Genomic DNA, 26885 nt, shown 5'->3' with positions numbered 1-26885 from the left:
CAGTGGGCCTGTTATTCATCTAATGATGCTATCTACAACTACTGTTAATGAATATGATATTAATATAGAAAAATCTTAAGTAATTCCGGTTTCATGTTAGCAATTAAATTTGCAGACAATATCCCTATTTCAGAGACTAAATTATGTCCCCAATAAGAAACCAACCGTTGACTACCATAATTTGTTGGGGAAAATGGTACATCCAGGTAATTACCACATATTGCTATTGATTTTTTTTTTTAAATAAAGAAAAAGACCCGAGATATTCCGGGTGGCAGTCGCAAAGTAGCGCTGCAAAGTGAGGAATGGGGACTTAGCTACTCAAAACAAGATGCCGACAGTGCGACTCCAACCCCGGTCTTCCTTGTGTAAGTACACTTCTCTATGTACTCGGATCATCTGAGTCGCTTGAGTGGAGGTGGCTTGGTAACAAGCAAAGGGGTTAGTTCAGGTTAAAACTTTTTTTTTTTTAAAGGGGGGAATACTATATCATCTATATCACGCTTTTGAGTTGTTATGTGAGATTTACAGCAATGGATTACATTCGGCTTTTAAATACTGCATGGATAAAGACATACATCATAGACCAGCAACAAATTACACTCGACTACAATGAAGAGCTACACAGTAATAAGGATTCATGACTCACACTGGACCCTTGACTTAATACACCAGAACATAGAGTAGAGGATGACATGAGAGAGAAATCAAAATAAAACAATTACACTCAATGGCCCAACGTCCATCCTTAGTCTTCTGCAGTTGCTCATAAGCTTTGGGCGTCATGGCGAGAGAGAGAGAGAGAGAGAGAGAGAGAGAGAGAGAGAGAGAGAGAGAGAGAGAGAGAGAGAGAGATAAAGGGGACGACGACGGACGGACTGACTTTCTCACCCACACACATATTTGTTTCGTACACGAAAAGTGAACTTGTTTTAAATTGTAAACCCAGAATTTTATATTTGTGAAATTGAAACATTATGTACGTAGTTTCTAGTTAGCAGCTGAATGTCGAGAACAAAGACGGTCGACACCGCCATATTAATTACAAATTAGACGTACATGACTTTACAGTTTTAACCCATTAGATGTTGGGCATGGATGACGGGATGAGACATTTAAGAAAGGGGAAAAGGGATTGGGTGAGAAAATAAAATTTAAAATTTCGGAATTGCCCGTGAAATCTATAGAAATGAATACAACTAATTCAAACCTTGGGTTGTTGGTTGCTGTTTTTGTTCTTTCTGTGTTTATTGGTGCTACTGTGATGATGGTGCATTTAGTATTTAAGTCGAAGGAGCTTGTATTAAGGGGGCTCGGGGGATCGAAAAAGTAAATTGTCAAACAAGGGTTTGATTGATGAGTCTGTGGGGGGAATTAATATTTGTCTCGGGACAAGACGACAGAGAATAGAACGACCATGGGACACTTATTCTTTGACCTCCTTTCTTTACCGGTTTGAAAATGCCGTTTCACCGTTGTAGAATATCCAATGGTATAGCAAATTAAAAATTGTATATAGGAAGACAGGAAGACGAGAAGGAATCGTGAGGGCATCACGTAATCAATACAAAGACTGCATTGAATGTATGTGTGTGTTTGTGTGTGTATGTGAGTGGTGTGTGTGTGTGCGTGCGTGTATGCGCGCGTGTGTGTATAGGTGTGCAAGCGCGCGAATGTGAGTATACATTCGAGTGCGAGACGGTGTGTGTGTGCCACGCCCTGGCTGGAGACGATAGACCGCTATCTGAATATCCGATGTATCGATTTTCTCCCATCACCATCACCACCACGGACGGACGGCATCTCCTCTACTGTACTGTACAAGACGCCATTACAATAACGTTTAGCTTTCCGATATAATATTTAATTTAACATCCTAATATTCGTTGTGGCCTAATCTACTGTCAATAGAAAGCCTTTCTCTTTGGCCCTGTTACACGCGAAGTTCCGATTTCATTCTAACCTGAAATCATAACTAGTAGTTTTAATCATGCCAACAATAACAGCGGTGCAATGTGGGCTTCATTGAAGTCCATTGCAGCTACCGTGTCTTTGATATAAAATTAAGTCTGTGTTATCGAGAGAGAGAGAGAGAGAGAGAGGAGGAGGAGGAGGAGGAGGAGGAGGAGGAGGAGGGGCGGACAACGCATTTAAGATATCATGCTACAAAATCATATGATGTTATTCCATGGTTATCACAATGCTTACATGTCACAAACATCAACATGAATAATTGGACACCTGGCATCGAGGTTAATGAATGATAACATCAGAATAAGTGTGTAGAACATAGTGTCAAATGTAGTAGATGAAGTCATTTGAAATAATCGCCTATAAGTCGATGAAGACATTGAATTGATACCGAATGCATCCCTTATATACCCCCCCCCTCCCCTCTAAGCTTTGTTTTATCACAACTGCGAAATATGATTGTTTTCAAACGATTCTTTTAAATAAATACCAATATTCAAGAAGAAAAATAGCAAGCCTTAGTCAGGTAAACCAGACCTCCGCCCACTCTTTATCCCCCCCCCCCCCCCTCCTTCTCTCTTCTTTATTATGTATGTATCCATCAGGACAAAATTGTCTATTTTTTGTTTTTATTCTAAAAGAAAATCGACGTTATTTTACCAAACTGCACTGACAGATGAGCAAAACCATTTCCCAACCTTTCTCATTTGTATAGTGTAGAGTTCCAAAACTGCTTCCTCTCCTAACTCAACGATATGCAGATGAAGGTTTTAATCGGTAAAAAGAAAGAGGTGTGAAGCGCTGGATTAAAGCAACATGAATATCCAACCACCATAACCAGCAATAAATGAATGGTCAAGTCCCAAGGCAATAAAACCAACACCCATTCTCATTCAACTCCACGACATCATTCAGATCTAGATTGCCAAACCAGCATTCGAGTCCTACTTACTTGCCCAATAAACACACACTACATGGATTCTTGATGTATGAGGAAAAGACTGGGAGAAAATGATGACGGGCAAACTCGAACAAAGTTTGCTTCAAATCATGTCACATTATTTGATCACTCAAATGAAGAACAAGAATCGATGTCTCTGCTTTCTTAGTGAATACGGTAAAATCTAATAGCCTATAAAATAGAAATGGAACTGCACATGTCTAGAATCCGTTATAAGAGAAAGATGAGTTGAAGGAGAGAAACGAAATGAAAAGAGAAGGAAAAGAAAGGTTGGTTAATATCATATATATATATATATACTTACTCGTTTGCACTAAAAAGATGAGGGTGTTGAAAAACCGCACTGGAACAATAATGCACACACTATAACAATAATAAATCACCAAGAAATACTAGAAATAATTCCATCCATACATTAAAAAAAAAAAAACACCAGATGAAAGAAGCGAAACAAATTAACTCTATAGATAATAAGGGTGGAAAAGGTATAAAATTAATAAACCAAAAAGTGAAATATCTACACAGCACAGTGTATTAGAGAGAATCAGAGAATACACAAAATGGCGCCAGTGTCTGATGGTGAACACGCTGTTCTCCGAGATTGTGCTACATCCTTATTATCTCGGCCAACTTCATTGTCCATGGTATGAAACGTATGAAAAATACCCCCAAAAATCATCAAATATTTACTCCAAATAAAAGTAAGAATAACGCGATATGGAAAAAGGCAATTTGGTATATTAATTGGAATTTGGGTTGAGGTAATCAACAATAACAAGAAGATATGGGCGATAGGCAAATCCACCACGACCATAGAATAGAACAAGAACCAACTCTCAAGCTGCTGCTGTTCTGTTCCTATGTATTTGCTATGGAAAAATCCCACGAGTAATAATAAGCACGCGCTCGTCTGATCAGCGAGGAGGGAAAATCGACGCCGTCACAGGAACTAGAAGAGGTAGTCAGAAGAGTTGGAGGTTTGGTGGGTAGCTTTCCTCCCCCTTGCCTTTTTTTTTTTTTACTCTTCCTAAGAGGATGAAAGCGAGAACAAGAAATGGTGTATAGAGGAGAAAATGGGAAAGAGCGAGAGAGAAAGACGGGAGGTGAGGGAGGGGAGAATAATGGGTCGATTTTTTGTACCGGCGGGCGGGCTGCTTGGCTCGCCGACCGCGCTATGCTACAAGAATTATTACTACTCACTCTCGAGAAGAGAGCATTCAGAGAGAGAGAGATAGATAGAGAGAGAGAGAGAGAGAGAGAGAGAGAGAGAGAGAGAGAGAGAGAGAGAGAGAGAGAGAGAGAGGGGGGGGGGGGCGCACACGCCTATCGATTTCTCTACCGGCGAACAGATTTCAATCAATACAGACAGTGGTAGTGGTGGTGCCAGTGGTCGTCGTAGTCGTGGTGGTGGTTGTTACACCATCACGATATGATATTATTCACCCCACACCAACTAAGTCGGTGTTACAATAGAACATGTGTAATCATGGTCTATTTAATCATTGAGGACTACAAAGATGTAATTATAAGTGTGCTGCCACGGCTGACTGGGATTTAAAAGCAATTATCTTACAATTACACACACAAAGACAGGCACAAATGCACACACAGCCAATCAAATATGGTAATAAAATCAAATTGAATTGTCATAATAATTGGTCGATACTATATATCAAGTCTTAAAATATGCTTACAAACGCGGGTGTAAAGTAAAACAAGGGGACTACTCAAGAAGAGAAAAGTGGACGTAGATCCCAAGAGTTTTTGTTTGTTTGTTTGTTTGTTTTTAGGTGTTTAACGGCGCTTTCGAGACTATTTAGGTCATTTAAGCGCCCGTTTCTGTCTTTTATCAATTTTTATCGGCCTTGAGGGGCCATAGCTGCTCAATCGTGTACTGTTGTAATAATTTAAAAAAAAAAATCATAATAGTTTACATTTTTGTTATTTAAAAAATATTTATTTACAATATCTGCAAGTCCCTGTTTTCATAATGTTGGGACCTTATCTGTTCTAACTCTGTACATTCAATTAAAATATGTTGAACTGAGAGTAACAATCCGCGTATTTGAGTGAATGCGCTTGGAAATCCACATCAAGGACATATAGACAAAACTAACAACGGTGCTATTAAAAAAATATATATTTCTTTTTAAGGGTTTTACGGCGCTTGCAACATATTTAGGTTATATCAGCACCAGTAAAAAGGAAGGAAATGGTATAGTAAAAAGTTCTAGAATTACAATTAAAGCACCCACGAGAAAGGAAGACAAAGGGGAACTGGGAACAAATAGGGATCAGATGCAGATTCCAAGAGCAAACCCATCAATGTACTTAGTTTGAGATCACCTATAAGTCTCATCCGGACACAAGCACAAAATCCAACAAAGAGGAATACACTTAAATGCTTACATTATACATTAAAAATAAAAAAACACAATAATACATAACAGAGATGATTTACAAGGAAAAAAATATCATCTCCCAAAACAATAACTATGCATTTGACTGTTTCCCTCCCAGCTAGGACTCAGACCAGGGCCATGACAAAACCAAGTAATCTCATTCCAAGACAAAGACAGAAAGCAAGTTGGAAAACAGAGGGGATAGAAGACACAGCAAGTATCTCCCTGCCCACTATGGGAGGTCAGGAACCCCACCCAGAACAACGGTGCAGGCGAGAAAATTTGGGGGAAAAAATAACTACAGACATGTATACTATTATATATGTGTGTGTGGCTCCTGGCAAAAGCATCCCAAGCAGTGCCATGGCATAACAAATTCTCTCCTGGGAGGCGAAAAGAAACAAGTAGCATGGAACAAAAGACGCAAATTTCTGAGAAAAGAAATGTGACCCGGAAATACATGATTTCCATCTGTGTATAAAAATTATCATTGTAAAATATTTACCAGTAAATGCAATGCAATGCAATATGGTTCCATAACTATTTCAGAGCAAAACAATCGACAATACACCCACCACTGACAAAACACGTATATTGCACTGTACTTGAATTTACCAGCGCAAGAGCATGTCAAGGTCTGATTAACGCCTATTAAGAAAAAAAAAAAAACAGGAGAGCACCGTGCGGAGTTGTCCTGGTTCAGCGGGGCCATACAAAAGAGGTTCACTTTATCGTTCATCTCACAATGTCAGTGTTTTATTTTAAACCTTATACTAAAAAAACAAACAAACAATGGAACTCCAAGCAACTTTGTCGAAAACTTTTATAATGCGGGATAGCCATAAAACAATTACAGTTACAGAGATGCCAACTTTCACTTTGGCTCACAGGAATTTCAGACACCACTCGTAGGAATTTCAATGCCGAAAGAGTTATTTCCGCACATAAGAAAATGGAATTGGGATGGCATTTGGCATTATGTTTACATATTGTACAGTTCTAAATAGATAACTAATTAGAATGATATTATGATATATTATAAACACAATGCCAAATACAATCCCAAAGTTGCTTTATTTCAAATGAAGTAAAGCTCCAAAACCTAATGATGATGTGATAGTGGTTGTTGTTGTAGTAGTAGTAGTAGTAGTAGTAGTAGTAGTAGTAGTAGTAGTAGTAGTAGTAGTAGTAGTAGTAGTAGTAGTAGTAGTGATGATTATGTGGTGGTTGTAGTTGTAGTATTAGTGGTAGTGATGATGGTTGTAGTAGTAGTAGTAGTAATGATGATGTGGTGGTAGTGGCGGTGGTTGTAGTAGTATTGGTAGTAGTGATGAAGATGTGGTGGCGGTGGTTGTAGTAGTAGTGGTAATGATGATGATATTGTTTTGTTTTTAAGGGTTTTACGGCGCTTGCAACACATTTAGGTTATATCAGCGCCAGTAAAAAGGAAGAAAATGGGATAGTAAAAAACTCTAGAATTACAATTAAAGCACCCAAGAGAAAGGTAGACAAAGGGGAACTGGGAACAAATAGGGATCAGATGCAGATTCCAAGAGCAAACCATCAATATACTTAGTTTGAGATCACCTATAAGTCTCATCCGGACACAAGCACAAAATCCAACAAAGAGGAATACACTCAAATGTTTACATTATACATTAAAAATAACAAACATAATAATACATAACAGAGAGATGATTTACAAGGAAAAAAATATCATCTCCCAAAACAATAACTATGCATTTGACTGTTTCCCTCCCAGCTAGGACTCAGGCCAGGGCCAGGACAAAACCAAGTAATCCCTTTCTAAGACAAAGACAGAAATCGAGTTGGAAAACAGATATAGGGGATAGAAGACACAGCAAGTACCTCCCTGCCAATGATGATGATATGGCGCTGGTGGTGGTTGTAGTAGTGGTAGTGGTGATGATGGTGCTTGTTTTATTAGTGGTAGTGGTTGTAGTAGTAGCAGTGGCAGTAATGATGATGTAGTGGTGGTAGTGATGATGATGTGGTGGTGGTTGTAGTAGTAGTGGTAGTGATGATGTTATGGTGGTGGTGGTGGTTGTAGTAGTAGTAGTAGTGGTGGTGATGAGGTTATAGTAGTAATGGTAGCGATGATGATGATGATGTGGTGTAGGTGGTGGTTGTAGTAGTGTTGGTAGTGATGATTATGTGGTGGTGATGGTGATTGCAGTAGAAATGGTAGTGATGATGATGTGGTGGTGGTTGTAGTAGTAGTGGTAGTGATGATGTGGTGGTAGTAGTAGTGGCAGTGATGATTTGGTGGTTGGAAAGGGGGGGGGGGGGGGGGGGTATCCTTGACCTCACCGAAATTTTGACTGAAGTTGCCGGTAACCCGGATTTTTTTTTTTGCTCCAGACCGGAGTTTTGGCATCACTGAAATTATATCGCGGTGTGCTGTCGATGACGAGAGTGATGATCACTCAATAAATTCAGGGGGTGGGGATGGGTCTGGTTTCAGTGCCTGCGCCAACATCGGGTCACGGGTTTGAAAAAGTAAGATTAGTAAGATAAAGGGAAATAGTTCACAAAGTAGAACCAAATAGCAATCTACACTTGCCCTGGTCAAAGAACATCCCAAGTCTCGCACAGACGCAAGTCACAGCCTCCGTTATCTTCCATACATATGAAAGCATTTTGACAGTTTCTAGTTGAGGAACATGGATGACTTACAGAACATCTCTCACACTCACAAAAGAATTAAAAAAAACAAAACAAAACAACAATGTAACTTGCGACTGGTTCTACTGATCAGATTTCACCTCTTTTAAAATCAAAATCTTTTGTCTCACGAAGCAAAATGTCAATACCAAAGTGTTAAGTAAAGATTAATATGGTAATCTAAAAAATTATTATCTGGTTACTTGATTTAATATCGCATTGACATAAGACAGCTAGATAACCGGTGTATTGATAATAAAGCAATTGTTAAGTCACAATAAGTAATACGTTGTTTTCCTTGTCACTTTTAATGATATAAATAGTTTCAGATTGTATGAATGCCCTGCTAACAATATGATCTTTTCTATGAGGCAATATCCACTAACCATACTTAAAGCCCTTTACAATGGTACACTGGACATGGAAGAGACCAGCAGGAAGACACAAGCAGCTTACAAAATTGTATCAATTTCTATATATGCGCATTTATACATCTAAGGAACCAAATAAAATCAACTTAGCACGGCGCAAAACGGTGTTCAAACCTTCGATCTCATAACACTAGAGCATTGGCGACACAACAATTGGTTGAAGAAGTGATTTTAAAAAAACCTGAAGTATACCCTGCTACCCTATTATTGCTGGATGGACAGACGGGTCAGAAGAAAAAAATCTCCATTGAACCTGGAAAAATTCCAATCACTTTGCTTGACTGTGTCAACCACTGAAATGGGGACATGGCGGAGGGGAAAAAAATTAAATATAGTCTTTAATTATTATTTTTTTTAAGAGTTAGGAGTTAACATTGTTTCGAACAGCCAATGCTAAATTTCCGACAACGAGCACAGAGTTAATGGCGAATCTAAAAAATATAAAACTTTTTTTTTACAGTCTGATACACGAGTAACTTGCCAACATTTCTAAAGACTTCGAATATTGAGGAAACCTGCTAGGTCGTAATGAAAGGACCTTAATTTAACCGTTCGCTCTGGGTATCGCCATTCGGTTGCCTTGACCGATCAAAGTTGGTGACTCAAAAGATTCGGCTCTCCATTAATTAAACTAAACAAGTCAATGATGTCACTATCAGACAAAGAGTCAATTTAATTAGCATTCCTTAAATCGCTTACTAATAATCAATTGCCTTACGTTGTCTTCATACAGTACCGATTTTAATATATAATGTTTTAAAGAAGTTTTACCGGAAAAAAGAGGCTTTAGCAAAGGTGTGTGGTTATTAATACCCCCCCCCCCCCCCCACCCTGGGCTGATTCAAAATTGATTGTTTATAAAACCTACCAAGAGCATAATGATGTGGGGTCCCATAATGATAGGTAATTTGACGTTTGGGATTAGCTCTCTGGCCGCCTGGTTGCTAGATTATTTGTGTGTACCTAGACATAACTGGATCGATTTTAATCCTTGATGACTCAAACGATTCGTCTCGAACTATGTTAATTTCCACAACACAGTTGTATAATAATTAAAGTAGACGGGTACCTGTTTGTTCATAGCCTTTATTTCTTCGCAAGTATATGAAAAATAAATATAAAAAGTTTTTTATGCCAACGTGTAACAAACTGAATTAAAGGTATGAAGCAAATAATAGAGTAGCTTACTTGCGGTTATCAAGCTTCTGATCAAGTGTGAAGCGTTGTGAATATCTAAAGTCTCAATCTTGATACCGCAAGTTAGCTCCTCTATTAGTGGCACACATGAGCTAAGATAAAAAAAAAAAAAATTGGATATCATAACTGCCCTATCTATATTTCAGAGATTCTCTTTGCTAAATTTTTTTAAAAGCTCAATTTTTCTCGAAAAAGAGCATCTATCTGAAAATATTTTGTGCAAAGCCTCTTCATTAAACGGTATTACCCTTAAATCGTAGACAAGGATACATATCCGTCTAGCTTCCCCATATCTGTTGCCTTTGGACAACCAATGCCTTCATCTTTAAAAAAATTAACTCCCCAATAACGAAGGCAATAACGAAGGAGGTCAACGAGAAAAATTTAAAAGCCGGTTTTCCAGCATAAGCCAGAAAAAATGGCATTCCTGATATTATAATTGATTTAATTTAATTTTAATCTTTCCCTACAAGTTTAGGTCATTTAATCCTCTGCTATTCTAGCCATAATTTTTTTTTGTTTGTTTGTTGCTTTAGGTCTCTTCCAACACAATTGAGGTTATATGAGAGACCGCTGAAACAAAAAAACAAGCAATCTAACAAAAATAGTACAAATGTAAATCAAAATCATAACCTAAAGATATCATAAGCTAAATTATAAATAACCAAGAACAAACAGGCAGAAGATTTACAGAAAAAAAAATATCCCCTGTCAAAAATACAATCACAAACCAAAGAAGCAGGATAGGCTAGTAAAGAGAAGAAGAAACGACATCACTATCGGATCGTACACCCATGCGAACATCATAGATATATGATTCAAGGGTGATGCTCCCATCCAACCACCCGCCTAGCCATAATCCTGACTTCAAGATGAGGTTAACCATCATAATAGTTACATTTACGCATTGTGAGAAAGGAAAGAAGCATTTTGTCGTAAAGGTTTTAATGATGAAGAAACCATATAATTTATATGATGGGTACCTAAAGTGGAGAAAAAAACAACAAAACAACTTCCCCCTCTCTCTTTCAACATATTATTTCCAATTAGTAGCAGTAGCAGTAGTAGTAGTAGAGTAATAAGGTCGTGCCATTAAAAAAAAAAAAAAAAAAAAAAAAAAAAAAAAGGGGGGGGGGGGGGGGGGGGGGGGGTTTACATTATTCACCACAAAAAAACACTTTTAATATTTTTTATTTGTGATCCACTGCTGCAACGGAATGCAGAGCGGCCTTCTTGAAATTTAGAGATTCGTAGTTTCCAAGGAAAAAATAAGAAGAAAAAATTCACTTCAAATAGATTTACAAATAATTTGCTTTCAGCATGATCCAAAAATGTTCCAAGTCCAGAATATAGGTTCTAAGAAGCTAAAATTTCCTTTTCAACAAAATTTATTCAGTCAAAGAGACCTACTGTATGTAGCTCTGTAGCTGGAGCCAAAAATTTGTATTTCTACGAATTTTTCTTAGTACTTGGCAGGTCTGAGAATGGCACTATGTTGAGTTGACCCAAGTGTCAACAAGGGATTTCAAAGTTAGTCTTTGTCCGAAATGGAGGTTATCATTCTCGTAAAATGGAGGAATAGAAAAGAGCAATAATTCAAAAACGTCAGTCGCAACAACAACAGCAGCAGCAGCAGTAGTAGTAGTAGTAGTAGTAGTAGTAGTGTGGGGGGGGGGGGGGGGGGGGGGTTGTTTACATAACAATTCAACACAAAAACACTCCAAACTTAAATAGTTTTATTTGTGACCCGCTGCGCCAGAATGGCACTTTGTTGATCTGAGCCAGATGTCAACAAGGGAATACAAAGTTTAAATGACCAGAAATGTGAAATTTTAGTTTTTGTCAGATATGGAGGTTATCATTCTCTTAAATAAAACAAAAATGTACCCAAGTCTCATTGTGACTTTTAACTCAGGATTTTCATTTTGTGAATCGTCCCGGCATAATACCATTATGACGTAATGGGTCACATTTATCCGTTTCCTTCAGTAAGATGATAAAACAACTTTCATTAAACCAAGATATGCCACTAAAAGAATAGCTGATGAGAAAAATATGGTATGGAGAAGTGCCTGATGAAAACAATAAAAATTCACTCGGTCAGTGCCAAACTCAGGATCCACCACACCCTCCGCCTGTCCGAGAGAGAGGGCAGTGAGTGGTCGAACAACCAGCTGGGCTATCCGGAGGGGTGGGAGGAGTGACGTGTCAACTGGATCTTGAGTTTGGAACTGACCCTTGACTTTTTATTGTTTTCATCTCGCACTTCTCCATACCCTATTTTTCTCATCATTATTGATATGTGACCGCTCCACACTATTTCTAAAAGAATACCTATAATATCGTCTTAAACGTCTAAACAGTTGGAACAAAATTGAAACGGCTATATATTTTTTATGCTTTGAGAGGCTTTTCTTGCTAGCCTTTCAGTTTATCTAGGCATTCGTTATTAAACCCAGAGAAATTGATGAAACAGATCATTTCTGTAATTCTCTGAATTACTTAATGTTGGTAGCTTTTTGTGTTGAAATGCTTGTAAAACAACCTAAAGTAGAAAAGGATGATCAGGAGACGGTAAGGTTAAACGAGAGATCAGAAAAAAAGAAAAATAGTTAAAGAGCTGGGTACTCACCAACAAATAAAATAAACACAAACAGGGATGTCGTCAGATATGGAATTTAAACACTACCGATCCTGAAGTAAACAGGAGTGTGTCGCATCACCCACCAGAACACTGGTGGTATTCTAATATGACACAACCTGCCAAACTGTTCCCTTGGTCTGCAGCAACTGGCGTGCTACCTATAATGACATAAGAAATTTTTAGAAGTTATGTCATTGTTATCAATAAGGGGTCACTATTATTTGGTGAAATCAAGCACTGGCAAATCAAAAGTGTTTCTATTAAGCTAGATAAAAGTTTGAAATTATTTTTGAAGTGGGTTCAGTTTTTATTAAAAACAAACTTGCTGCTTACACCATTTTCTAAAATACATATTGCAACCACAACTGTAGATACAGATATACCACATGATTTTACAATAAATAAAAAAATAAAATTCCCTTTATTCATCCCATTGGGGAAATTTGTCTCTAGGGTCTATTCCTGGGGAAGACTGGAATAACCCAAGCATCAGCCGCAGTTGTTTTGTTTGTTTTTAAGGGTTTTACGGCGCTTGCAACACATTAAGGTCATATCAGCGCCAGTAAAAAGGAAGAAAATGGATAATCAAAAGTTTCAGAATTACAATTAAAGCACCCAAGAAAAGGTAAGACAAAGGGGAACTGGTTCAAATAGGAAACAGATGTAGATTCCAAGAGCACACCATCAAAGTACTTAGTTTGAGATCACCTAAATGTCTAATCCAGACACAAGCACAGGTAACCAACCACTAAGAAGAATACACTCAAACGCTTACAAATCACACATAATACGTAAAAAAACATTATACAGTACATAACAGAGATAGTTTACAAGGAAAAAATATCATCTCCCAAAACTATAACTATGTATTTGACTGTTTCCCTCCCAGCCATGGACCCGGTCAGGGTCAGGACAAAACCAAATAATCTCATTCCAAGACATAGACGCAATTAGAAAAAGACAGGGTGATATAAGATGCAGTAAGTACCTCCCTGCCCACTATGGGAGGTCAAGATCCCCATCCAGTCAGCCGCAGTGCAACGCCGCAAATTGAGCAAGAGCGAAGTGACTTGCTCAAGGCCACACAGCGCAGCTGCGGGTGATCAAACTCTATACCTTTCAGGTACGAAGCAAAGACTACCACTGAGCCATTGTTTGTTTTGTTTTTAAGGGTTTTACGGCGCTTGCAACACATTTAGGTTATATCAGCGCCAGTAAAAAGGAAGAAAATGCGATAGTAAAAAGTTCTAGAATTACAATTAAAGCACCAAGAAAAAGTAAGACAAAGGGGAATTGAGAACAAATAGGGCTCAGATGTAGATTCCAAGAGCACACCACCAATGTACTTAGTTTGAAATCACCTACAAGTCTCATCCAGACACAAGCACAAAATCCCACAAAGAGGAACACACTCAAATGCTCACATTATACATTCAAAATAAAAATAATAATACATAACAGAGAGATGATTTACAAGGAAAAAAATATCATCTCCCAAAACAATAACTATGCATTTGACTGTTTCCCTCCCAGCTAGGATTCGGCCAGTGCCAGGACAAAACCAAGTAATCTCATTCCGAGACAAAGACAGAAAGCATGTTGGATAACAGATAAAGGGGGATAGAAGACACAGTTTGTACCTCCCTGCCCGCTATGGGAGGTCAGGATCCCCACCCAGCACTGAGCCATGCTACCCCCTCAAAACAAAACAAATTTCTAATACTAGTGATTGACCAGTAGATATTGCAATGCGGGAGAAAGGAAAAATTTGTCACCTCTACCCAGTTAACAGAAGTCGTACAACATTGTAAATAAATAGAGTGAAGATAGTTTTTAAAAAACGGACTTTTCTGGAATAACTATTGTTTCTTTTTGCCTAAAACTAAATCGACCAAAAGATGTGTATGTAGCGATTGTCTCAGTGATTCTTGAAACAAAAGTTTGCCTGCCCATACATATGGAGGTATTATCTCAGCTTCATCTTCCTCTCACTGTCGTCCTTTTCCTCTCTCCAACACTTTCTAACCTTTCTCTCTCCTCTTCCTTCTACTTCTCCTCTTCTTCCCACCAAATCCAAGCATCACTAACACACTTTATAGTCACCTGGAACAACTACAAAAGACGTCTTAACTTCCTCGTCATGGTACAAGACCAAAGGGTTAGAGCTCAGGTGGTCGCTGGTTCAGATAAGTAAGTCCTCTTTTTCCCTTTCTCACTTTATTGCCCCCACCCCCCAATTCTCTCTCTACTTCTTCTTCCCCATCTTCATTTCCATATATTCAATCTACCACACTCTATAGCCCTCTCGCTCTCCCCCTTCCCTCTGTTACACAATATAGTTTTGTTGACCCATCCAGACACTTAATAACACAGTGATATCGTTTATGAGGCCATTTTCTTCACAAGCTCCAACAGTTACTTGCTCACAATGAACTGTTGTAATGTATTAAAATCAAAAAATATTTTAAATTTGAGAGATCTAGGAGAAAAATATTTTGTAGAAAATAGTTTAGATCCTTTAGAAATTGCTCGTGGGATAAGTCAAAGTCATATATAAATATATTGAGACCTGCCACGCCAATGGGACACTCGAGAACAAGATGTTGCTGAATCATTTATTCTTCACATTGTATTGCTTGTATCCCATTAATGTTGTTATTATAATTATCATCATCACCATCGTTATTATCACACAATTAAGAAAAACATGGTAGTCAGCTGAAGCCTTGTAAAGCTCAATTTTTAGGGGGGATTTTTTAAAACAGAAAGTCTATTCCCAAACGTTTGCCAATTGCCAATAGGCTATTCCCAAATGTTTAACCAACATCCAGTAGGCTTTTCCAAAACATTTACCCAGTGATTATACACATATGTTTTTTGTTTGTTTTAAAGGGTTTTGCGGCCCTTGCAACACACTAAGGTTATATCAGCGTCAGTAAAAGGAAGAAAATGGGATAGTAAAAAGTTCTAGAATTACAATTAAAGCACCAAGAAAAAGTAAGACAAAGGGGAACTAGGAACAAATAGGGATCAGATGTAGATTCCAAGAGCATACCACCAATGTACTTAGTTTGAGATCACCAATAAGTCTCATCCAGATACAAGCACAAAATCCAACAAAGAGGAATACACTCAAATGCTTACACTATACATTAAAAATAACAAATATTGTAATACATAACAGAGAGATGATTTACAAGGAAAAAAATATCATCTCCCAAAACAACAACTATGCAATTGACTGTTTCCCTCCCATCCAGGACTCCGACCAGAGACAGGACAAAACCAAGTAATCTCATTCCAAGACAAAGACAGAAAGCATGTTGGAAAACAGATATAAGGGGATAGAAGACACAGTATGTACCCCCCTGCCCACTATGGGACGCCAGGAACCCCCCCAGGATTATACACATACAGTCTACGCTGTTTTACATTTACTTTGAGAACATGAAAATGTTTGCAATGCACAGTGAAATAAGTAAAATTAATATAATATCAATATAAGTATAAAACTACCTAAACAACAAATCAGTCGGGCGATTGTAAATCACAAAATATAAACAACAAGCATAGGTGCTGTTCAATGAACAGGATGATAGGTCGATCAACACAATTTAAAATTCAAATGTTGATAAGAAAAATTTGAACTCAATTTCTATCGTCTAATTTATAGATAATTACGTTTTTAACGTCGTGAGATAACTCCATGGCGCTTTTTACTTGTGCACAGGGAGATAACTTTTTTGCATTCAAAACATTTATATCTAGTAGTAGAAGAGCCCGTCCAATGTCTGAAATCTAATTAGGGTTTTTTTGCATTGTGAAATTTTTTTGAAAAAGCTAGGGGTACCTCGATGATGTCTTGCCTCACATGAGGAAAGAAAGATTGTTGCGGTCAAAATCTTGCATAAAATTAAAATAGGATTGACACTTGCATGTTAATCTATTTTTTAAATGAAACTATAGCTATGAAATCTTTTAAAATAAATAAATACAATAAAATGTTCAATCTTCTATCATATTTATTGTGTACAAAGAGAGGAGGAGGCAGATTTCGATGTGTGACGTATGACGCCCTTGGTTACTACCTTTGGTTAGAGGACCCGGAATTTAGAGACCCGTCTGACATAATGTTGTTGTTTTTAATTGGATATAGCAATCATTAAAAATAAAAAGTTGGCAAACTATCTGGTCAAATAGTATTTCACTAACATGACGTAGAATTATTTGCCAACCAAGAATGGAATATGGTTTATATAAACTTAAAGACATTGTTTGTATTAAAAATAATGTGAGGAACCATTAGATGGGATCGGTTCAGTACAAGTGGTCACATCTAATTGTCAGATTGTTTCCTGGAAGTTTCCTTAACCAACGTGCTAAAAATGCTGTCATATGTTTTTTATGAAATATTAACGAAAAAATTGAATTTTTGATATAATGAACACTCTGTTTAATCAAACTTGTATGTACACAATGACCATCTTCAGGTCAACTGTACCATGCAAGATTTGGTGGATCTGAAGGCTTAGTCAACAGAAAATTGTGCCAAATATATAAGATTATATGTGTCGTCATTCATGTGAATAGTGTGGTCAAATGGATAAGTCTTGTCGAAATCTACGCTTTGGGTTAGAATCCCACCTCCACCACATTTTTTTTTTGTTTCTTTTTATATTTTCCACCCCCTCCTTTTAAGGAATATTGCAAACGACAAATTCGCCACCCTTGTTTTCTTTTAGGTCTTTTTTTCTCTCTCTTTTAGTTTCTTTCTATAAAATATTGCAAATTGTGGTATTTATCCCCTATCTATCCTTTCCAATTGTTAAAAAAAATTGTAAATGAATTTTTAAAATCTTGCTCAGAAACGGGGAAAAAAATTAAATGAATATCTCACTAGAAACAGACAAACAATCAGAGGCAACAACAAAGTGCATACAAAATAAATTAATCAATATAAATTTAACAGATTAATAAATCTTCTCATTAAGGAAGTTGTTTGTTTGTTTGATTTTAAGTTACGGCGCTTGCAACAGATTTATGTTATATCAGCACCAGTAAAAAGGAAGAAAATGGGATAGTAAAAAGTTCTAGAATTACAATTAAGCACCCCAAAAAAAGTAAGACATAGGGGAACTGGGAACAAATAGGGATCAGGCGTAGATTCCTAGAGCATACCGTCAATGTACTTAGTTTGAGATCACCTATAAGTCTCATCCGGACACAAGCACAAAATCCAACAAAGAGGAATACACTCAAATGCATACATCATACATTCAAAATAACAAATATAATAATACATAACAGGGAAAAAAAATATCTCCCAAAACAGTAACTAAGCATTTGACTGTTTCCCTCCCAGCCGGGACTCCGGCCAGGGCCAGGATAAAACCAAGTAATCTCATTCCAAGACAAAGACAGAAAGCATGTTATAAGGGGATAGAAGACATAGTATGTGCCTCCCTGCCCACTATGGGAGGTCAGGAACCCCACCCACCCACCCACCCAGAGAGAGAGAGAGAGAGAGAGAGAGAGAGAGAGAGAGAAGAGAGAGAGAGAGAGGAGATTTTTCTGTTTGTTGCTTTAGGTCTCTTCCAACACAATTGAGGTTATATGAGAGACCGCTGAAACAAAAAAACAAGCAATCTTACAAAAATGGTACAAATGTAAATCAAAATCATAACCTAAAGATATCATAAACTAAATTATAAATAACCAAGAACAAACAGACAGAAGATTTACAGAAAAAAAAAAAAAAAATCCCCTGTCAAAAATACAATCACAAACCAAAGAAGCAGGATAGGCTAGTAAAGAGAAGAAGAAACGACATCACTATCGGATCGTACACCCATGCGAACATCATAGGTATATGATTCAAGGGTGTCATAGGTATATGATTCAAGGGTGATGCTCCCATCCAACCACCCGCACAGAGAGAGAGAGAGAGAGAGAGAGAGAGAGAGAGAGAGAGAGAGAGAGAGAGAGAGAGAGAGAGGAGAGAGAGAGAGAGAGAGAGAGAGAGAGAGAGAGGAGAGAGAGAGAGAGAGAGAGAAGAGAGAGAGAGAAGAGGAGAGAGAGAGAGAGAGAGAGAGAGAGGAGAGAGAGAGAGAGAGAGAGGAGAGAGAGAGAGGAGAGAGAGAGAGAGAGAGAGAGAGAGAGAGAGAGAGAGAGAGAGAGAGAGAGAGAGAGAGAGAGAGAGAGAGAGAGAGAGAGAGAGAGAGAGAGTACGCGACCTAATAGTAATATAATTCGAGACTGACTATAAATTATAAATATGTATTGTTATCCACTGTTTTTCCCCAGTTGTTTTTTATTTAAATTTTGGCCATAATGGTTTTTTTTCCACACTGGAGCAAATTTCTTGCTAACAAGAAATCATCCTATGCATAAGAAATTAACAAAAATTGATGAGATATTGAATTTACTCCCTTTAAATAGTTCTTATATGTCATTTTTCATAAAGTTGAAATGTCCATATTTTGTAAATTGGTTTGCAGTCTTTTTTAAGAGGGGAAATGTGGTCGAGTTACCTTTTTTTAGTGGCAAGATTACAGTTGTGAAATATTATTACGAATATACGAGACCATTCTAAAATGCACCACTAAAAACTTATTTTTAAATTTAAATATTTCACGAAACTCAATTGCTAAGTATAAGATAATTAGTAGTCTTTGTGTTATTGTTGTGAATAATCACTATTTTGTGCCACGAGCCTAGATTGGGCATGCATCTGCAGTGTAAAAAAAATAGTGTTTTTCATGAGCGCAAACGGGAGTTGACCAAACCACTCCATTTTTTAAAAACAAACGTGTAGTGTTAAATTGAAAACTTCTCATTTAATTTTGATAAATTGCATTTGAGTAACAAAATAAAGGTCTGTTTTAACAGAGAAACAACAAAATTTAACTTCATTATGCATGTATTTATCTAAGAAGATTAAATTGACATCACAGTACATTATCTACCATCTGGGGTCAAAAACGAAGTGGTCAGCAACATGTAAACACTATGTGCAATAAATTAAGAAATGCAAGCTGAGCAGCAGAACTAATGCAGGCCCCATACTCAATCGCCAATGCCGACTAGCATGATTTCAATGGGCTCAAAATCATGAGTGTTGGACTCCACATGTTTGTTTGTTTTTAATGGTTTTACGGCACTTGTAACACATTAACTCACTCAACCCTAACACCGACTATATTCGTAGTTTACCCGGGTTACTTTTGCCCCATGCCAATTTAATACATTTTTCTGAGAAAAATTATAAGCGTACTATCAAAGCTAATGTTTTTAGTTTTTGCATGTTAATGATAGTTGAATAACGCTATCTATGTCCATGCTAATTTTTTAATACATTTTTTTCCAATTTTGAAAAGTAGCAAAAGTCTCTAGGATTGAGTGAGTTAAGGTCACACCAGTGCCAGTCAAAGGAAGAAAATGGGATAGTTAAAGTTTCTAGAATTACAATTAAAGCACCCAAGTAAAGGTAAGACAAAGGAAAATTGGTTCAAATCGGAAACAGATGTAGATTCCAAGAACACATTATCAAAGTTCTTAGTTTGAGATCACCTAAAAGTCTCATCCAGACACAAGCACAGGTCCCCACTAAAAGGAATACACTACAAATGTTTACAAATCATACATAATATTTAAACAAAACATAATACAGTGCATAACAGAGATGATTTACAAGGAAAAAAATATCTCCCAAAACTAACTATACATTTGATTGTTTCCCTCTCAGCCAGGGCGAGGACAAAATCAAGTAATCTCATTCCAAGACAAAGACGGAAAACAACTCGGAAAACAGATATAGGGATTAGAAGACACAGCATGACCTGCCAATCATGGGAGATCAAAGACTCCACATGAGAGGAATCGTCAATTTTACCAATCGGTTGCAAATTAATGTATTCCATGCTGATAGACATGTCAGAATTTGGAGAAAGCAGGAAGGATATATATGCGCAATATTGCGTCATTTTCGATGATTTTGAATTTTTCGCCAAATTCAGGGTTTTACAGCACATTGAGGTCATTTCAGGGCAGGGGTGAGAATGAAAGGAAAAAGGAGGAATTTTTTCAGCGAATAGATCATGACCCATCAATGAGACTATAAATTTGAAATTCATTAAAATTTATTGTGATGCGACCCAAAATGCGTCTCGCAGCAATTTATGACACCAATCAAAGGAATTACAAAAATTTAAAGACTAAATACAACATAACATTGTATATACTTAAAGAATGATGTCAACAGTCACCACCTACCCCCATTTTTCACTTTTTAAAAATACTCATATGATTTGCTGGTGGTCGTTATCTTACTAGTGGTAGATCTGATAATATGGTGGTGGTTGTAGTAGCAGTGATTGTAGGAATGATGATGTATGTGGGAGTGGTTGTAGTCATGGTGGTGGTAGGAATGATGATGTGGTTGTATTAGTGGTGGTGGTAGAGATGATGTGGCGATGGATGCAATAGTGATGGCAGTGGTATGAATGAAAATGTGGTGGTAGTTGTAGTAGTGGTGGTGGTAGGGATAATGATTTGGTGGTGGTTTTAGTATTGAGGGCAGTGGTAGGAATGATGATGTGGTGGTGGTTGTATAAGTGGTGGTGGGGAAGGTATGATGATGTGGTAGTAGTTGTAGTGGTGGTGGTGATAGGGTGGATGATGTTGTGGTAGTTGTAGTGGTAGGAATGATGGGGTGGTAGTAGATGTAGTAGTGATTTGTAGCAGTTATTGTGTTAGGGATAAACATGGTGGTGGTTGTTATAGTAGTGATGGTGATAGGGATAATAATGTGGCAGTAGTAGTTGTGCTGGTAGCAGGAATTATGATAAAGTGGTTGTAATAGTTGAGGTGACAGTAAAGATGATGATGATAATGAGGTATTAGCTGTAGTGGTGGTGCTGGAGAGATGATGTGGTGGTGGTTGTACGGTTAAAGTAAGAGAAAGAGAGAGAGAGAGAGAGAGAGAGAGAGAGAGAGAGAGAGAGAGAGAGAGAGAGAGAGAGAGAGAGAGAGAGAGAGAGAGAGAGAGAGAGAGAGAGAGAGACTATGTTGAGAAGTAGCATTCTACTCGGCTAATACCAAGCTTTACTGTAAGATATTATACATGGTAGTGATTCAATTTGTTATATGCAGAGTCCCATTACTTTTTGAATCACCCTCATAGTTCACCCAGGTGATTGCGATGATGATTTTATGGAGGTAATAGTGGTGGTCGTGGTAGGGGTTGTAATAATAGTGGTGATAGGGATGTTGATGTAGTGGTCGCAGTGAGTTTTTTTATTCACAGAAAATTTTGAAAAAGGTGGAATTGTGATGGTTGTGGGCTAAAATGAACTACCATTTAGACATATATCCGCCTTTAAGGGAAAGATTCTAAGCTGTGCAGCACTAGTAAAAAGAAAATGGGATATCAAAAAAAATTATAGAATTACAATAAGTATACAAGAAAAAGTAAAACAAAGAAAAAGTTTCAAGGGAACAAATATAGGTTACAGGACCAAAATATTTCAGCGTACTTTGAGATAAGCTAAATTTTATATCTTTGTCATGTGAATTATAAAATAATTTTTTCTTTATGCCGTATCATTAAAACTTCTCTTTACCAGAATAGTTCTGTGGATTTCTTGAAGGCTTTTAAGATCTTCCAAAATGGTATATCCTCCTACTTCTAGCAGCTGACATCCTCCTACTTCTAGCAGTTGACAAAGTTTTAAAACAATCTACTTTGCAGCCTTGTGCCTTGGTTTTCACATTAGAGGCCATGCATTCCTTAATTCTCTATTTCTGACATATACGAGGGTGAGTCAATAAGTAATGGGACAGATGTCTTACTCAGTTAATTTCTTTTTCATGTAACGTTATATTTATATTTGGTTCCATTGAAGTTACACATTACTCTTTAAGCAAATTTTGAGTTATTGAAGTTACAAGACTGTGAGAGAGAGAGATTTGAGACTGAGTAGAGAGAGAGAGAATAGAGAGGAGAGAGAGAGAGAGAGAGAGAGAGAGAGAGAGAGAGAGAGAGGAGAGAGAGAGAGAGAGAGAGAGAGAGAGAGAGAGAGAGAGAGAGAGAGAGGACTATGTTGAGAAGTAGCATTCTACTTGGCTAATACCAAGCTTTACTTTAAGATATGATACACGGTACTGATGCAATTTGTTATAAGCAGAATCCCATTACTTTTTGAATCACCCTCATAGTTCACCCAACTATATTCGTGGTGAGTCCTACATACGTCCAGGGTGTAAAATTGATATTGACATTGATATTACCTGAAGATCTTTCATCAACCATAGACAAGGAAAACACAAGTATTGTAAAGCCAGCTACGTGAGAATCACCAATAAAGTTAAATGGCACTTCACTAATAAAGAAACATCCTGTAGCAAAACTTTGCATTCTCTAGAATCTATTCAGCTCACTGATATTTTTCCTCTCAATTTCTCTGAAACAACTCAAGGGGGAAACTATAAGGAGAGATGGATGGAGAGAGAGAGAGAGAGAGAGAGAGAGAGAGAGAGAGAGAGAGAGAGAGAGAGAGAGAGAGAGAGAGAGAGAGAGAGAGAGAGAGAGAGAGAGAGAGAGAGAGAGATATTACCTCCAAACTCTTAATTTTATCCTCCCCTTAATTACTTCATAAATTTAAAAGATTTATTTATTTAGGGATGCCTTTTTGGACAAAGCAAATGCATCCCAAACAAAAACCACTTTAGGGGGCAAAGCTATTTACTTTTTCAATTCATCCACTGTATTTGTTGACTATTAAGATGACTTAAGTGGCACGAAACAAATCTTCACTTTAGCGTTATTGGACAAAGTTGTTGCACTAAATACGTATATTGTTGGAGATAAGGGAAAAAAATATTTCAGATTGTCATGAGGAGCTGGTTTGAAGGAAGTTCATCTAGATATATAACAGATTTTTCTAAGATTAAAACAACAAAAACATTGGAACCATTTTGCTCATTTTTAGCCTGGAGCTGAACTGATTGGGGTAAACTGACCATTTATTTAGCTCTTAACTATTATTACTGATATTTTTCTTCTCAACTTCAAAAATTTAAAAGACCTAAAAGTGACAAAATAATTTAAAACCTAAATTTAATAATTTATCAAGATTCATTTATTTAGGGATGCCTTTCTGGACAAAGCAAATGCATCCCAAAGATAAACCACTTTAGGGGGCAAAGCTATTTATGATTTCATTTGAGCTTAGTTGGTTCTCGTTTTATAAACAATGAGACAAAAAGCAATCACTTTGGTTGAATTTTTAAAAACTGCCAACAGCTGAGTCTCGTCAACAAGGGTGATGTACTATTTTATGCCACGATAAATCACCACAGTTGTCAAAAATTAGATAAGTTCCTTAAAAAACTTAAATCCTACCTTTGAAAAAACTGTTTAAATTTTAAGATGAATTTGCTTTCTCTACAATTAAAAATTCCTAACTAAACGATCCTTACATGAATTTCAAAAGTTAGGCTTAAAATTATTTTGTCACTTTTCCACTTCAAAATAATTAAGTTTTAATTGATGTTCAGCAAAAGATTTTCTATCAAAATGCCCATAAGTGAGTATTTATGTTTATGCAAAAGAGCTCATGTGAATGATGCAATTTAGTGCGTTAACTTCTTGACACACTAAAGAACAATGAAATCTGATTGGTTGACCTAGTTTTTAAAAGGGCAGGGTAAGTCTTAATATTAATTGTCATAACTTTCACCAAGCATGAAAGAAATTATGGATAAAGTCATGTGACGACACCAAATTTGTAAAAATATGACAGGATAACTTCGTTTCAGAACAGATCTTGACAATTCTAAACAAGAATAGTGGATGAGAGCAGAATCTATGAGTAAAAAAAAAGGCTGCTTTTTTTTTAATCGAAAGTTTTGGAGAATAAAAAAGCTGCAGAGAAAACTGAAACATGTAAGTATTTGAAACAAATGTTTGTCTTTTTTTTATTTTAGATTTCTCTTTGAAGTCGAAATGAAGGCAAGCATATCCCAAATCTGGCTGAACTGAGGGAACAGGGTGCGCTTTTTGAGGGACACCTATCTACACTACAGCAACAGAAATAAATTAGTCATTAATATTTTAATAATATTACCTAAAATAGGCAGTGAAATGAAAATTCAACCTATAAATGTGTTTAAAATCTGGTTCACAATAATGTAGTACTAGTAGTATACCATCACATTGCTCTTAATAAAGCATTTTAATTCTGTCTTTGACAGATATTTTTTTGTTGTTATTGTTTTAATTTTAAAAATCATGCTTACAAACACCCCCAGCAAACACTATTTATAGGGATCAGCCTGAACCTTGTTCCAGCTGACTGAAGTAACAAAAGGATATTCCGGTGAAACACTGACATCAAAGGCTAGAGGAGCCAATGATCGTTACTAGGCATAGCAGTCCATGCAGAAATTGCGTTACTTTGAGAGGTTGAAATGAGAATGATTGTATGGTTATCTCGGAGGTTGTTTCGATAGTCGAAAATGGTATCAGCGAGTCATTTTTTAACAGGAATACATGATTATTATGTGTGGCTCGTTTTCCTTGCACAATTTAGTTATCTTTCCATTTCCATTACCATATCTCCAGAATTGTCTCAAAAGAGATAGAGCATTCAACGCCCTTTATTTCGCGCTAATTTTAACAAATTATGTAGATAAAAACAAGATAAATATCTCAATTTGATCATGCCATGATTTTAGCCAGCCGCTCACAAACGACGATAATCAGTGGCGAAACAGGTGAATGAATGGGAGACCTGACTGAGACTGAGACTGTGGCTAGTGAGACTGACTACTGACATGACAAGACACATTCAGCTCAGACATTCAAGTGCCTACTGAAAATTGATATTGGCCTGCCTCTGAATTTGTTTGTGCTTAGTTTCCTGCTTTACAGTTAAAAGGCAAATGTCAACCATTCCGGCTTGAATAAATCATTGCAAGAATCTAAATCTGTTTTTGTTTTTTTTTGTTTTTAAGGGTTTTACGGCGCTTGCAACACATTTAGGTTATATCAGCGCCAGTAAAAAGGAAGAATATGGGATAGTAAAAAGTTCTAGAATTACAATTAAAGCACCCAAGAGAAAGTAAGACAAAGGGGAATGGGAACAAATAGGGATCAGATGTAGATTCCAAGAGCATACCACCAATGTACTTAGTTTGAGATCACCTATGTCTCATCCGGACACAAGCACAAAATCCAACAAAGAGGAATACACTCAAATGCTTACATTATACATTAAAAACAACCAATATAATAATACATAACAGAGAGATGATTTACAAGGAAAAAAATATCATCTCCCAAAACAATAACTATGCATTTGACTGTTTCCCTCTCAGCCAGGACTCCGACGAGGGCCCGGAAAAAACCAAGTAATCTCATTCCAAGACAAAGACAGAAAGCTTGTTGGATAAGATATAAGGGGATAGAAGACACAGTATGTACCTCCCTGCCCGCTATGGGAGGTCAGGATCCCCACCCAGGAATCTAAATCTCGACTGCTGGAAATGTGTGGGGTCGTCTGCTGGAAATGTATGGGGTCGTCTGCTGGATTCACCGAACTCGCTTCCGTCAATTCTGATTCTGATTCAGACGGAAATTAGGGATACATACTAATTGGTGACTGATATTTTAAGACGAATATGCATTGCTATTTTACGAAATGAAACGAATTATTTATAATACTGGGGGTCTAATATCCTGGGATGCCTTTGAAAGTAGTGCTGCCGGCTGTTATCTCGAGTCTTGAGCCTGAGCACTTATCAATGGCGGCCTTCATCCTCGATTCATAGATTAGATGAGCTCGCTTAGTCATCTCTTCGATGTTAATGACCTGCGTTTGATGTAAACAGGAATTGTCGATAATACAGCAAAGGCACCCATATGAAAACATCGTACATAACTGTTATTCGTTACATATGCACGGTTGCTGTTATCTAGGGGCATGAATTTGTTGAAAGGGGGTGTGGACATTACTCTTTGATGATGCCGACATAGAATCTACTCACACACGGAACTGACTTGGTACGTGTTGTAATGGCATCCGTTGACCATTTATCATATTCAATAGCTTAAAATTGCAAATATTATGGTTGAATTGGTACTCACCAAGAAGTTTTCAAATAATTGGAATCATCGAAATACAGAATAACGTTGTAAATATCCGTTCACAACGAATTTTAGCAGTGTTTAGTATTTTGCTATTACGACTGGGTGCGGCAGCCGTGGAATGCAAAATCAGACCCCGTAGAATCAAGACAATCAATGCGCTTGCGCAGTATACCGGAATTTCAGGCAAAAGTGTTCGTGAAAATATAAAATAGCCATTTATTTATTTATTTATTTATTTATTTATTTATTTATTTATTTATTTATTTATTTATTTATTTTTAATTTATTATTTAATCTTTTGCATATTTATCTATTTACATTTTTAAGTTATGATCGATCTGTAAATATTTGCATATTACAATTATTTGTATATTTATTCATTCAACATTTATTTATTTGTATATTTGTCTTTTTTGTTTTCATTCATTGAATTTATTCATTCATT

At 37.0% G+C, this 26885-nt stretch overlaps 1 protein-coding gene across 3 annotated transcripts in view; it reads right to left on the bottom strand.

Annotated features, from left to right (window-relative positions):
- LOC144970604 (guanine nucleotide-binding protein subunit beta) overlaps window positions 1-26592 on the bottom strand; it is a 50145-nt gene extending 23553 nt beyond the window's left edge. Inside the window, exons 1-3 of one of the 3 annotated variants that reach the window (XM_078910399.1) lie at window positions 26438-26592; window positions 12280-12449; window positions 9639-9739 (exon numbers count right to left, since the gene is read on the bottom strand). The gene's annotated coding sequence lies outside the window, so the exon portion shown is untranslated. Of the gene's footprint in view, window positions 1-3236; window positions 3897-9638; window positions 9740-12279; window positions 12450-26437 lie in introns of those variants that run through there. The other 2 variants (XM_078910398.1, XM_078910400.1) reach the window with 2 other exon arrangements.
- Between the last annotated feature and the right edge of the window lie 293 nt (window positions 26593-26885).

The sequence above is a fragment of the Berghia stephanieae genome, chromosome 4 (assembly GCF_034508935.2).
Source record: "Berghia stephanieae isolate SIO BIC M18660-M18661 chromosome 4, UCSD_Bste_1.3, whole genome shotgun sequence".
Taxonomy (NCBI): Eukaryota; Metazoa; Mollusca; class Gastropoda; order Nudibranchia; family Aeolidiidae; genus Berghia; species Berghia stephanieae.
This window is presented reverse-complemented; position numbering and strand designations above follow the sequence as displayed.